This window comes from Amblyomma americanum, chromosome 5 (assembly GCF_052857255.1).
Source record: "Amblyomma americanum isolate KBUSLIRL-KWMA chromosome 5, ASM5285725v1, whole genome shotgun sequence".
NCBI classification, from domain to species: domain Eukaryota; kingdom Metazoa; phylum Arthropoda; class Arachnida; order Ixodida; family Ixodidae; genus Amblyomma; species Amblyomma americanum.
Genome location: NC_135501.1, coordinates 198,203,705 through 198,218,679, shown reverse-complemented (window position 1 = coordinate 198,218,679; position 14,975 = coordinate 198,203,705). Strand labels below are relative to the sequence as shown.

The 14,975-nt window shown below is 49.5% G+C and overlaps 1 protein-coding gene and 1 pseudogene across 2 annotated transcripts in view; both read right to left on the bottom strand.

Annotated features, from left to right (window-relative positions):
• Window positions 1-14,975, bottom strand: part of LOC144133351 (beta-1,3-galactosyltransferase 1-like) — a 25,752-nt gene extending 10,777 nt beyond the window's left edge. The window contains exon 1 of one of the 2 annotated variants that reach the window (XM_077666367.1): window positions 14,837-14,975. The gene's annotated coding sequence lies outside the window, so the exon portion shown is untranslated. The remainder of the gene's footprint in view (window positions 1-14,836) is intronic. The other variant, XM_077666365.1, reaches the window with a different exon arrangement.
• On the bottom strand, window positions 1,545-1,673 carry LOC144135639 (U2 spliceosomal RNA; annotated as a pseudogene).

The window sequence follows — 14,975 nt, the reverse complement described above, 5'->3', positions numbered from 1 at the left end:
CGTGCTGGCGATACGCGTGAACAGAGCTGCTTCCGGTCCACCAACTCGGGGCGGCCAGTGCTGCTCCGAAGTTGCAACTACTGGCCTGCCCTAACCTCTTATGGCAATGGTTTGGTTTGGGGTTTAGGGGGGTTTAACGTCCCAAAGCGACTCAGGCTATGAGAGACGCGGTAGTGAAGGGCTCCGGAAATTTCGACCACCTGGGGATCTTTAACGTGCACTGACATCGCACAGTACACGGGCCTCTAGGATTTCGCCTCCATCGAAATGCGACCGCCGCGGCCGGTATCGAGTCTTTCGGGCCAGCAGCCGAACGCCATAACCACTCAGCCACATTGGCGGACCCTCTTATGGCAATGGATCGGCAGCAGCGGCGCTCTTGAGCACAGTCCGTACAATAGTCCGGCTGTGCTAAAGCGATCTGCAACACTGCCGGACTACCAATGCCCAAGCCATTTCCTATACCGTCCCCCAGAACCCTGCGACCACACTGGATATCACTCTCAGTGACCGGAAAACAAAGGCTGGAGTTTTCACCTGCTACAAGCTAAGCCGATGTCGTCAACCGAGGTGAAAATATCTTAAACAGCTATCGTTTTATAAACGCCAAGTTTTGACGAAATCTGGATTTGGGACTTGTTTCAGGCATATGATGTGCTGAAGAGGATAACCCTGAGGACGCTTCGCTTGTGCCTAGCCAAAATAAAGTGAAGCAGAAACAAGTGAAGCAGAAACCGAACATTTCCCCGCCAGCAGCCTCTAATAAAGTCGCAACCAATGAACGATAACCCAAGGGTGAGTCGCGCGTTTGCCGTGGAAGTCGCAACTCCAGTGACGTCATCCGTGTAGGGGTAGACCCCCGCCGCCGTGCCGCGCACGTGTTTTTCGTCCCTCCACGGTGCAAAACGCCCCCGGGATAGCAGCAGGCTGTCGACGAGAGCGAGAACTGGTTTCCCGCGACATTTTATGACGCAATCGCGAGCACCCCGAGAAGGCACGAAGGTGGCGGTGGGCGGCGCTTACACAGTGTTGCGCGATGTATGTGCCCTCCGGCCGCCGTCGCGTTGTCTGCGACGTGACGGGCATGTGCCGGGGACCTCACGCGCAGACCAGGCGCTCGGCAGCAGCGCCTCCTCGCGAGCGCCGTATTCTGGTCACGTCCGCCCTGTCCGTTCGAGGAATGTCACAGTCCTTCCTTGCTGCTGGGTGCACGGACGCGGGACGGGGGGAATGGGAGCGTGCTGCTGCTGGGCGGATTACGATTGCCCAACGAGACACCGCCGTCGGTCGGTCGGTCGGTTTTCACTTTCGTCAAAAATTCCGGCTCAGATTGTGACTGGGACGCATGGCTCCGTACGCGTAAGGGAGCGGGAATGTCAGGAACTGACTGACTGACTGATGTTGCTGAGAGGAAGAAGGAAAAGGAAAGAGCACGGGCCTGCCTACTGGCTCAAGCCGAGCCACGCTCGCTGCCGCGTGCTGAAAGTGGGGAAGGGTAAAGGATAGGAGAGCAAAGAATGAAAGAAAAGACACGCCGCGCTATTATGCCCAGGGCCGATCCCGGAGGCAGTGCAATACCGGGCCGACCCGTGCCAGAGTGCTTCAAGCCAAGCACTCCGCCATATTCCAAAAATAAGTTTAATATCTTAGGTCCAAGGACCCGCTGCAGATATTATATCAGGTGGAATGTCAGGAATCTGATCGGTGGGGCTTTATACGCTTGCCTGAAATGCAAACAGATAGATGGAAAGGGAGAAAGTCAAAACAAAACAGGGGCGGGAACGTTGACCAGACGTAAATTCCCGGTTGGCAACCCTGCATTGGGTAAGAAATACAATGTTTACTTCTTGCGATTTTTCGTGGCCTTTCTTTGGAATGGTGGCATTTGTTTATTACGCGCCAATTAACTCATTAATAACTTTTCTTTCCTCTCTTTCACCCCTCTCTATGCCTTCCGGGGTAGGACCCGAACGCGGCGGCCGCGTTTCGATGGAGGCAAAGCGGAAAAGACGCCCGTGTGCTGTGCGATGTCAGCGCACATTAAAGATCCCCAGGTCAGAGAGAGCGAGAAATAACTTTATTTAATAGCAAAGATAAAAACCTTCCGGGGAGGGCTCCTCAGTCCAAGAGTCCTCTGGCCTTCCATTCCAGCCTAGCCCGGTCAATCAGCTTGAACTGTTCAGCGGTTCGTGATGTGGCCCGAGGGGCGGTTTCTCAACTCCCAGGAGGTTGGAGTTAGTGAATGCCCACATCCCGTATGTATCCTCAGGTGGTCAATATTATTCCGGAGCTCTATACTATGGCACTTCTTTCTCTTTTTCTTCTTTCACTCCCACATTCCTCCCTTCCCTCACGGTGCGGTTGAGGTGTACACCCAGAAGTGAGACAGTTACTGTGCCTACCTTTTCCTCAAAAACCAGCAACCGACATGGAACAGTTGAGATGTCCACCCGCAGTGAAATCTTTACTATGCGCCGCTTATTTTGTAACCTCCTTACCCTCCTTTGTAAAAGGGGAAGAGTGACGAGAAAACAGGGAGGAAAGATGGGAGTGAGGATACCGAAAAAAAAAAGCGCGTAGACATCAATGCGCACAGAGTCTATATACAAGGAGCGAGGCCAGTGGACTCCAGGCACATCAGCAAAAGTCGAATGGCTTTTTGCGAGCCATGGAGGGATGCATGAAGCGCCGATCTAAAAGCGATCGTGTTATTACACGTCCGATTTCCGAAAAGAAATCAATCCCTGACGTGATAGCCATTCAGCATCGCAGAACACATCACAGAGTCATGGGATCTGGCGGAGGCTCGAACTGGGCTGGTGATGGTTCTGCACGTATACGCTTTATAGAAAGTGCAGTGTTAAGCAGTAGGTCATTCCACTGGCTGCATACTTTCACCTGGGATGCGAAGTGGCTTGCGTTTAGCGATTGGATTGCTTGCTACAGTTAACTGCATGCTCACTCTCTGCTGGTTGCTCTGTAAATGAGTTCTGCCCAGTGTTGCGCTCACACGGCCTCGAGCAGTTACTTAATTGTAACTATAGGTGCATAGAAAAGGCCCATTCATTTCCCTAAATGCGCTGACATTTCTAGACTCCTCCCACACCCCTCGACATTGCGTGGCATTAGCTCCCAGTGACCTTTGACTCCGCGTCAAGGTCAGAATAGCCTTTTTTCGTTTTGTGGCATTTCGCCCCATCGCGATACGTGTCCGTATGCGTCCTGAAGTAAAGCCCGCAACGTCGCGTGCTCCGCAGGTGTGCATATTTTCTGCTTTAATGCAACAAAAAGGAACAATACAAACAGTGGAGGCACCTCTCGCTAAATCAGTCCTCGAAATGTGGAAGTGTGCACTATGCCCGTGGCGTTCTCTCATACCGAGTCGCGCAGTGCCACTGACCTTGCTAGAGAGCCAACTAGTGCAGTTCTTATCTGTCTGGGAGCAACCGCAAACGCTTGCTGTAATTGAAAGAGTCGCGCGCGTTACGTTAATACACGAGCAGTGAGCTCTTGCGGATTATGGGAGGCATGCAACCAACGTCCTCCAAAATACGCCAGAAAAGAAGGAAGCTAGGAACGAAGGAAGGAAGAAAGAAGGAAGAAATGAAGGAAGGAATGGAGGAAAAGGAAGAAAGAAGGAGGGAGTGAATGAAGGAAGTAAAGCTGTCATGGTGCCAAATGCTGAATTCAATGCAAGTGTTTTATAACTCTGGGTAGGAGTGGTGTCAGATGTCTGGGGTGTGGGGGTAGGGGTGAGACGTAAGCTATGGGGGTAGGGTGTGAGTGACCCACAGTCTCTCGTCCAAAAGGGTGTCCGGGGTGACAAGCGCAGCGAAGGGAAGGTACGAGTGAGGGTAGGAAGAAGTTAGGGCGCGGACGACGACAATAATTTCGCCAAACGTGCCATATACAAATGTTGCTGTATAAAACAAAATAAAAAAAAGAATCCTCTGCAGAACCAGATTTCACGGCCACAAGTATCCGCTTGAACACGCGTGCACGAATCATTTAAAAGAGGAAAAGCACACATATCAGCCACATTAGATCGCCTGGAGCTGTGTCTGTCAGCGCTTGCAAGGCCGGTCTTGACGCGCGCATTCGCTGAGCTCGCGCTCCTCTCGAGACCGGCCGTGGCGCTTGCTACCAAGTGTGGATCCTCGCGACATCACTCAGACTTCATTTAGTCACTAATTACAGCGTTGAAGCCCAATTTTCAATCCAACTGATGCGATGGTCCCTACAGGCAGGTCTGCTTCTCCGTTCTATATCTATTTTGTCTTGCGTGACAGATTTTAAAAGCAGTACCAACGCTTCGCGTGGAGGAGGAGGAGGAAGAAGAGGAAAGGCAGGGAGGTTAACCGGAAGAATAATCGGTTTGCTACCCTGCACGGGGGAAAAAAACTGGCAGTGGCTTAGCTCGGCTATGCCAGGATATACGTAGCGAAAGCTGAGACATGACATGGTTAGCCTTGGTTAATCTTGATTGTATGTCCAGGTTAGTCTGGTTGTCTAGCTATTTTGTTGTCGCATTAAAGACGACACAACTGTGGTTGTGGTGCACGCGAGCTCTCCTTTTCAATCCCCCGACATGCGACGCAGCTGGCGAAGCGAGCGGAGGCGAGCGTAACGACGAGGAACGCGGTGTGACGTCATACCGAACGGCGGCGGTGGCGAGCCGCGCGGTGTGACGTCATGCCAGATGGCGCGGCGAGCGCGCAAATCATAGTAACCGTCTCACATATCTCGGTGGACACCCGAAGCGTGCTTTCTTCTTTCCCTCCCTTTACGGCGCGGTTCGGGTGTCCACCGAGATATGTGATGCGCGCGTTGTGACGTCATGTGCCTCCTCGGAGTGCGGCCACGGTGAAATCGCAAGTTCGCGGCCAGTAAAGCTTTCGCTTTAAAAGGTGAGGGCGCGTTATTAAGCGCGTAAAACCGGATCGGAAGCGCTTCGGGAAAGACTGTGCTAAGGGCCTTCGGAAGCACCTGGGAAATTTTTGTCGGCGCGGTAATGGAACCTGGTTGGTAAAAGTTGACGCCGAGCAACCCTTCTCGGGTCGTCGCTCACAGGTAACTGATTCTATGCAACTCTGAGACCCCGTTGGCTTGGTTTAGGTGCCAGAACGACGTAAATTACTGCACGCGAAGGGGATACTCAAGAATGAGACCACGTGACATGCACGCCACACTCGCACCCTGACGCATGGTGGTGAACGTCATGCCTCTGGGCCTCTCGCCACAAACGTTCTCGTTTCAAGCAGCTTCGGTTAACGTAAAACACTCTCTCCTCGTGTTCCAATTACCGTGATAGGCAGCTAAGTTACACAGGGGTGTGCGATTAGTAATTTTTCAAATTCGAATCAAATACGAATAGCGTAGCTTCGATTTCCAGTCGAATACGGATAGTGTAGCTAAAATCCGTATCCAGTGCGAATCGAATAGCGCTAGAACAGAATGGAATGCGAATCGAATGTCTTTGCAAATATTCGCTATCCTTGCGCGAATATTTGTACAAAAAGAAAAATCGCGCGAGAGGGCGCAGCGCTGGCGGCGGCAGCGCAGTACAGCGCTATAGCTTGTGGAGTCATAGCTACATATGCTATAATACGCAGCACTGTATTAAAACACACAACACTGATTCCCACTAGAGGATACTGGGCAGCACAAAATCAGGGTGACCGTCGTCTCATACCTAGAGGAAAAATTACACTCTAAAATTACACGCTTCTTTGTTAACAAAAAGTCACGCACTCCTTGGCGTACTAAGTTACAAACACGTGTCACTGGAAAGTGTTTTCTTTGTGACAGTTATAACGCTCTAATTAATTGCTCCCTATGGTACGGGACAGTTCTGAGCGCATTGCTGAGAGCGCGGGCAGCGAACTGTGTTATGCGCTCGAACGTATAGCCACACGCGAATAGGCTTGCAAACTTAAAACGCATTGATTCCGTCAGCTATGCTCGCGGTTTCTACGACGTCGAACGGTTTTAATGAGATCGATAAGAGTTTCGAGAGAACGAAAGGCGAAATGCAGCGCCGGCGGACGCTGCTGCTTATAGCAGGAGGGAGGGGGGGACCTGAAAGGGGAGGGAAAGAGTGTGCAATGTCGCCTTTCCTCCTCCCCAGCTCCGGGAACCGGTGCTCACCGAGCGCCTTTTGGATACCAAACAACTCGAGCGAAGACGCAGCCTCCCTTGGGTCAAGGCCGCACACGCCTCTTACAGGCTGAGGGGAATAAAAGGGGAGAGAGAGAGAGAAAGAGAGAGAGAGATGCTGATCCAACGCTGGCGGGGGATGGTGGTAAACGTGCATGGTAGAAACACAGATAGCAAAGGAGAAAGGAGAAAAAAAAGGCTCAGTGCACGGGAGCAGTGGACACAGTGCTTTGCCGCCGACACGTGGCTGGAGAGGAGTTGTTTTTCGACCACGCGTAACCTGTACCAAAGTTAGACGAAAGACGCGTGCAGGTGGAGACGGAGGCAAGACGATGAAATACGACGGGGGGTTTTGTATAGTTCGGAACCTCCTCCTGCAATACTGATAATTTTATTTACGTGTATCTCATGGTGAAAAGAAAATATGATGATGATAACGATTGTGAAGGGTATCGTTTTTATCGTCTGCCTTCGTCTAGTTTCCGTGTCTACCTGCGCAGTGTTCGTCCAGTTGAAAAGTGGTAAGGTTTTAACGTAGTTAAACCGGGTAGAATTTTGCGTAAGCATGCGTTTAACCTGGTTGGCGCATGGTTTTGCTTTGCTGGGTCGTCGGCACGTCTGGCGACGATATTAGTTCGATAGCAGTATTAGTTTATGAAGACGATGTGCACAGCGCGAGCGTTCGTGTATTTGTTCAATAGCGCTATTAGTTGAAGACGACAATGTGCAATGCACAGCGCGAGAGTTGTTGCTGTTTAACATGAGGTTTGTGTGAGGTCAACAACAACAACAACAACAACGACAACAACAACAACATGAGGCGGGATGGGTTGCGGCGACGGCATACCCGAGCAGCACACGCAATCGGCCCAATATTGGAAGTGAATGGTTTCACTCTGGACCAATATAGGACCGGCATTTGCCAATATATGTCCAATATTGGGTCGGTAATTTGTGCTGCTCGGGTAGTGCTCCCGCGCAGTGGCCTGCGAAGCTGATGCGCGTGCGCCGCCGCGAGTTGGCGATTTCCAGTCGCGGCAATATTAATTTATGGCTTGGCCAATGTCACGCTCAAGGTCAAGCTTCGCACAAACTCGGTGAGCCGGTTAGGCTTTGTGGAGCAGTGCTTTCGCGCTAAAACCACGTGATTTAAAGCCTGAGAGAACAGGTTGAGAGTACCTTGCAAACATTTTGACCGCATTCCCAAGATTTAATAATAATAATAATAATTGGTTTTTTGGGGAAAGGAAATGGCGCAGTATCTGTCTCATATATCGTTGGACACCTGAACCACGCCGTAAGGGAAGGGATAAAGGAGGGAGTGAAAGAAGAAAGGAAGAAGGAGGTGCCGTAGTGGAGGGCTCCGGAATAATTTCGACCACCTGGGGATCTTTAACGTGCACTGACATCGCACAGCACACGGGCGCCTTAGCGTTTTTCCTCCTTAAAAACGCAGCCGCCGCGGTCGGGTTCGAGCCCGGGAACTCCGGATCAGTAGTCGAGCGCCCTAACCACTGAGCCACCGCGGCCGGGCACCCACCCCTCCCAAGATTTGCCTGTTTCTGTTTTTAGCAGATCCGATCATGGCAGCGTATACGTATGTTTTGAGGCCAAAGCACCTTGGCTTTCGAACGACGCTTCACAACGTTCACCGGGAAACACGAATGCGAACAAGAGCCCTAATGCACTTGTGCAAAGAGTGAGCGCAATCGTGTAATGAATGCAACCTCCAATGTGATGCATAACTGTGTGGTGTGACACGGAATACATTGGCAACGGAAGCGCGGCCTGCGTGCATCTGTATCGGCACTGCATCGCGGTGCACCGACGGCGGTAGGGCGGGAATATAGGATCGGAATAAATTTCAACGCGAGCGTTGTGCTTGGGAACTCAAGGTCAAGAAGGAAACATAACTGGAATATATTTGTACAGGGACTCTCCGAGAGTTCGATGACCTAAACACTTAGAACGAGAATGATCCGCGGAGGACTTGTTTTTCGGAGAGTATAATTTAAACAAATTAACGGAGTAAGATTGGAGCAACTGGTAAAGAAGCACTCTTCTCGGGCACTTCAAGCATAGGGAAGAAAATGCCGCGAGGACAATTTTAAATACTCGACCAACACAAAAGGTTGGAGGCAATAAAATCGGAATAAATTTTAATGGGATGCTTGTCTTGGTCTTTATTGCTAATCGAAGAGAATACATTTGAACCGTGTTATAACGAAGTTAAGGGGGCCTGGCGATTACTTCTTCATAGCCCGTGTTAACCGAGCTCCCAAAAGGAACTTTCATTACTTCGTTATATCCGTTATTTCGCTATAAACCATTTCGTTATAACGAGGTTCGACTGTACAAGCCAGAGTAATTTTCAACCCAAGTGTTGTCTTGGCCAATTTATACACCGAGGAGGAGTGAAATCCGAACGAATTTCAGTGGAGGTGTCGTCGGCTACGTACATGGTACATGAAAAAATGTCTTGCAAAGGAAAAAACATTCAACTTCAAAAAAAGTCACCCACCTTTCACTGTAAACGTTTTCTGCTTCCATTGTACGGTTCCCATGTGTATTGCATGCGTCATCGGTTACGAGAATAGTTCGGGAACATGTCGTTCTCGTGCTTGGGCGAGCTTTTGCTGTCAAATGTGCAACGCAAAATGCGAAGACATGAAATACATTTTGTTCTCTGCTGCTTCGCCATTAATTCCGGTCTGCCGGTCAAGGTTCGTCATCTTTCAAGCAGCGTGTAACCTCAGTAATTATAACAGCATAAAGCAACACATGTTTGTCCTGGTCGTTTTGAGGGCGCACCGTCAACTGTACAGTCGCCATAAATCTCAACAATCCCTGCAGCTGTGGAGTCCGGCTGCCGAGCCTTAAGTCGCGGGTTTGATCCCGGCCGCGTCGGCACTATACCTTTTCATGGATACGAACAGACAATCAATTCGAAGGAATGTTAGTAACTAAAGCTGCCGGTGCGTCCAAAAGCACTCAACCGTGATGTGACCTTGCGCCAACGCATTCTTCGCACTTGTCCAATTTTAGCCCGTGATTACAGGTGCGCGTCTCCTTTGGCACGTTATTCGCGAGGTGGCCGCGTCAAAAAAACGGTTCCCGTTGGAGGCCGGAAATGCTCGCGTGGTACCCATTAGCGGCGGTGAGTTACACTAATACCCCCGCTTAACGACCAGTATACGCGGCCAGCGCTTCTGGCTTTTTTTTTTTTTGTTCTCTTTCTGGCCGCTCACGCGCCTGACATTTTAAGGCCATGGGAAAACATACGCCAAGAGCCTTTGCGCGACAGCTCATCGACAGCGCCACAGTCCTACAAAACATTGAAGGACTGTGGTATAGCGCTATATATAGCTTACAGACCAACGATCTAGTTCTACCGTTCCGTGGCAAATACAGGTATAAGGAGTATTTATTTTTTACTTATTTATTCACACTGCCCCCAGTCCACTCATTTTGAGGGTGTTACATCTGAGGGACGTGGACCTATGAGAGTATGAAAGCGAAACGCCCTCCAAATTCATACTTTACTCCTTCGTCGACGCCTGTAAAAGTATCAAAGGCGTAACGCGTTCATAAAATAAGTACCCGGAAAAGTAGAATTTTCGCTCAGAAGTCTTTGAATAAAATGAACTGATGCTGGGAAAGATTGAAGGCACATGAAGACGGGGACGGCACAGGATGCAATGAAGCTGAAACTATGTGAACTCCGGAGGATAGTGGGGGAGGACCGGAAGGCCTGGAATAGTCGAACGCGGCTTAACGGCTGAACGATGACGACGACCTGACCTGTTAAGGTTGGGGCTAGTGAGACGCAGAGGTCCGGAGACGAAAAGGGATTTGATGTTGCTGATTTTGGCAAATCTTTTTTGTGCGTGAAGCGCATACGTATATATAGCTTTGTGCAGAGGATGGGGATTGGCTCCACGCTGAGCCGTACAATGCGAGGGGCCTTGAGTTGTGTGCCAGATTCTCGTTTGTGTCCACGGAATAGCCATCCTAGTTTCTCTGGCGAATTATTCGTGTGGGAAGACGAATGTGCAGTTCACATTTTACAGTGGTTCGAGTGGACTGAGTTTCTTCTGACGGAAAAAACAAATCTGGTGAGCAATCGTTGCCAACATGCTAAATAAAGTGTTCTCTTTTGTGTTCGTATCCGTACGTCGAATGCTATCCGGAACACAAGCACACGATGTTACAAATCAGCTCGGGCTGACACCGCCCTTCCATATTGCTTGTTCACATCCGCCGCCAGCTATCCGGAACATAAGCAGACGGCTCAGGAAAACATGACTCCATCCCCTTCGTGTTGGTTGAATTTGCATGTCAGATACCTGTAGCACAGGCATACGACGCCACTAAGTAGCTGAGCATGACATCGTCTTTTTAATTTTGCTTGAGCCTGCACATCGTCAGGTATCCATAATAGAAGCAGACGACACCACAGAGCAGTACTCATTCCGTATTGTTTGAGCCTGCGCATCGTTAGTTATCCCTAACAAAAGCAGACGACACCACAGAGCAGTACTTCTTCCGTATTGTTCGAGGTCAGCTATCCATAATACTAGCAGACGACACCTCACAGGAGCTAAGCGTGACGCTGCCCCTTCCGTATTGCTTGAGCCTGCACACCCGCATCTATCAATAACACAAGCAGACGACGACACTGAGCAGCTAAGAGTGATACTGATGGTTCATTATTGCTTCAGTCTGAACATCGTTAGCTATCCATAACACAAGTAGACAATGCCACAGAGCAGTTACTTTAGCCGCCGCGGTGGCTCAGTGGTAATGGTGATCGGCTGCTGACCCGAAAGACGCGGGTTCGATACCGGCCGCGGCGGTTGCATTTCGATGGAGGCGAAATGCTCGGGAGCCGCTTTAATGCGCGATGTCAGTGCACGTTAAAGAACCCCAGGTGGTCGAAATTTTACTGAGTCCTCCACTACGGCGTTCATTTATAGCTGGGTCGCTTTGGGACGTTAAGCCCCATAAAACATTAATCACTGGGCAGTTACAAGTGACACATACGCCTTTTGTATTGCTTGAGCCTGCACATCGTCAGCTATCCATAATACAAGCAGACGATGCCTCACACCAGCTAAGCGTGATACTGTCCCTTCCGTATTGCTTCAGCCTGCACACCGTCAGCAGCTAAGCGTGATTCTGTCCGTTCTCTATTGCTTGAGCCTGCACATTTCCAGCTACCTGTAACACGACCAGACATTTAAAAAAAGCACGTAACCCAGCATGACTCCATGGACCGCATTTTGTCGCGATTCATATCGTTTTCATTTCATTTGATCCTCTGTCATTTTTCGCCGTTCCCGATGACGTATTGACGTAACGCTGGTTGTGGCAGGCACGCGCCAATGATGCCACTTGCATTACGCACACTGCGCCGATGCTACGCTGACGGACCGATGCTGACGCTGACGAATGAGGGAACACTACGAGCACATTTGACACGCCTAACGAGCTTTACCGACGCTTACCCCCATCTCGGGAAATAAGCATGTGCTGTATGTGCGACGAAATTGGCAAGGTATAATGGCTGTGACTCGGCCGTACTGAATGCAGTGGCGTTGCGACCACACAAGACACGTGCCTACCTTATAAAAGTGGTCTTAAGACTGTCTATAGACTTCTTATAGACTCTATTGCTTTTCTATAGATATCTCCCTTTGTCTAATCATAGTCGATAAACTGTCTATAGACAAAAGTCTACTAAAAGTGTACGGCCATGAATCTATATAGATTGTCTACAGGCTGTGTATAGGATTTGTATTGCCTATAGACTAGTCTGTATGATTTTTCACTAGATTTAATAGACAAAAGTCTATGAACAGTCTATAGACTATGTAAAGATATTTTTGTAAGGGGACTGTGATCGATCGTTTGCTTTCCCGCGTCCCGTTGCTTTCGCCACGATTGACGTCACGACCAGATGAAATAAAAATGAAACGAATAATTACAAAGCATGGCCCCAGAAAGGTTTTTCCTTCAAGTAACAGGCGCGCTGTATGCTATACCTCCGAGCTGTCGAAAGCTCGGCGCTGCTACAATTTTTCAGCGGACTGCACATAGCGGTCGCCTTCAGCGTGCCTCGTGTGCAGCCTAAAGAACGTTTCAGAGCTTCACTGAGACAGTGGCGCCGATTTCCGCGGGTGTGGCAACAACACTTGGAGCACTTCCGCTTCGCGCAATATTCAGTCCCGTGCTCGGGCGAGGCTGCGCACTACATGAACAGCGTAAAATTCCGTTCGTTCCCTCTCTCTGTATACTGCTTTCACTTCAGAGGCTATGGAGCGGTTCTTTCGACTCTGTGTAGCACGAAGTCACGTTGGCCGAGAGTATACACACTCACTACGGCCTGTATTACAAAGGAGGCGCTTTTTATTTCAGATATATTTTTTCTCCTGCTCTGTCACGCTTCGCTCCGTTTCGGGCCTCCCTGTTCGGAACGCCGAGCCGAGTAATTGCGGCCTCGTTCTCGCTATAGAGTTTAAAAAATAAAAAAAAAACATTTGAAAGAGGCTACGTATCCACACTTCCCATTCATTAGAGTGCCAGCCCTGAGGTTATCGATGAAATTCACTGGAGGACGTAATTCGAGGCGACGACAAGAGCCGAGGTGTATTATAAACACAGCTATGTGGAAAAGGAGGGCCAAGTACGTCTGCGAGCAGCCACACGGAAGTGGCCCGTAATTGCGTCCTTAGCCTGAACGCCAGGGGGCGTTACATGCCTTCCGCAAATAAAGCCCCTGCAATGTTATCCTCAAACCGCGAATGCGATGGAAGTTGAAAAGAGGTCTATATATGGTATCGATTGACTTGAAGAAACGCATAATACTGCCAGGCATGGAAAGCTTTAAGCGCGCGTAGAAAATACGCGGGCTTAGCGTTTATACCTAGGGCGGCAGAACATGCAAGCGAACGCAGTTACGCGGATGACGTAACAGCAGTAAGGGTGAAGGGAAGCAGTCGTTAGTACAGAACGGCGACTGACCATGCAATGAATACGTCTCGTTTAAACGTTCGTAAGGACAGTACTTAAAGCTTTTTTCGCATAAAGAGTATCTTAGGTTTGTCGCATAATCGTGCTGTCTCATTCGTACACGTAAGAGTGACAGAAATGCGAAAAAATATATATCAGTGGTCTTTTGTATCGAACGCAGCGTCTCCATCTTTATTACATCTCTTTCGAATATGCATTTCGAATTCCTCTTGAACCTAATTGAGAGCCTATTGACGCTAAACGATATCTACAGCTAGAAGCCCATTTAAAGTTTGAACGTGTCCTCACTATAAAAACTAGCTTTCACTCAAAACTACTTCTGCAGAATTTATAATACATCACTAATGGCTGTAAGGACGTCAGAATTATTCAGCATTTGTTCCGTGCCTTTTGTTTTAGACTCGCTGTATACAGGTACTATATTGATGTAAGGAACTAAGTTATTAAAAAAGTTTAGTTAGTCATTCATTTCTATGAAAACTATAAAATTTTCATCATGCAGCCAACATAGAAAGCCATTTCGTAGCAACACGATACAGTGTGTTAATTATAATCGTTGATTATATCCACATAATCAGCTATCGTGACTTGGTCATACTGGGTGTATTGAATGTATCTTGAGCAAAGGGCACATGAACTCGCTCTATTCCTGACTACTACATATATTCACTGTCCACTGCGTTGTCTTCGTGTAAAAGATGTTTCCAAATGCAAACCGAGCTTTATACTTATTCCCTTTCAGTGTCAATGCTAATCACTCCCTCGCTGGAGTGGCTGTGATCATAATTAGGCAAGACGTTAACGGGCAGCGAGCTCCAAGACTATATCAACTGGCCGCAGGACACGTTGATAAGAAAAAGTTTTGAGATTGGCCCGTAGAACAAAAAAACGTTGAGATTAAGACCTCTCCTCTGGCGAACAACTCTACTTTTTCTTAGGTCCATATAAGCAGCAGCAAGGAGTCTTCGTCATGTCTCTTTTTTTTTTTCTTTTCGCTCCTTTCAGTCCAGTACATGGCTTCGATTTCCTTGAATTCAGGGAAGATATTGATGCTTAAGTGTTGCTTCCTCCTCAACAACCTCGCGCGGTGCTTACGGGAATCCGCGAATGGGGCATCAGACAGGCACAACCCCATCGACTAAGCTTGCCGACGCGCGAGCGCAGGGCGACGCGATCAACTCGTCTACGGACATTCGAAGTGCGGCCACCAGATACAGCCACGCCGGTAACATTCGACAGCGACCAAGCGACACTGGACACTGGTCCCCAGCAAACGTTAGACAGCGGTCACCCGTCATGTGACAAAGATCACCGATAACTGATCGAAGGGCACTGATTACGATTGACGGTGTTGAAAAACAGGAGTTATATATGGCCCTAAGCGAACTCTGGACGAGCTTCGTGAACGTAGCGATCCGCGTGTCTGCGCAGCAGATTGTTAACGAGAAAAAAACACCCCCGAATAGCGCTCGCGGCCTGCCCGGGTATCATAACCGCACATATCACCCTGCACGAATAACATACAAAGCAAGCGTGTTCACTGGCCACTATAATACACAGTCGTGCACACGACCACAGCGCAGCACAGCACAGCGCGGCGAGCGAGTGCCTTCGTACAGCGGCAGGTCGTCGCTAATCCTCGACTCACCCGAGCGCAGTCGGCGGCGGGTGGCGGCGCGCCTTGGGCGAAGCAGCGGCACGGATGCCGTCCTTCCCCGGAGAAAGCATGTTCCACGCTCGTCGCTCGCGGTGGTAGTGGGGGCCCGGCGCGGCGTCGTTGCTCTCCC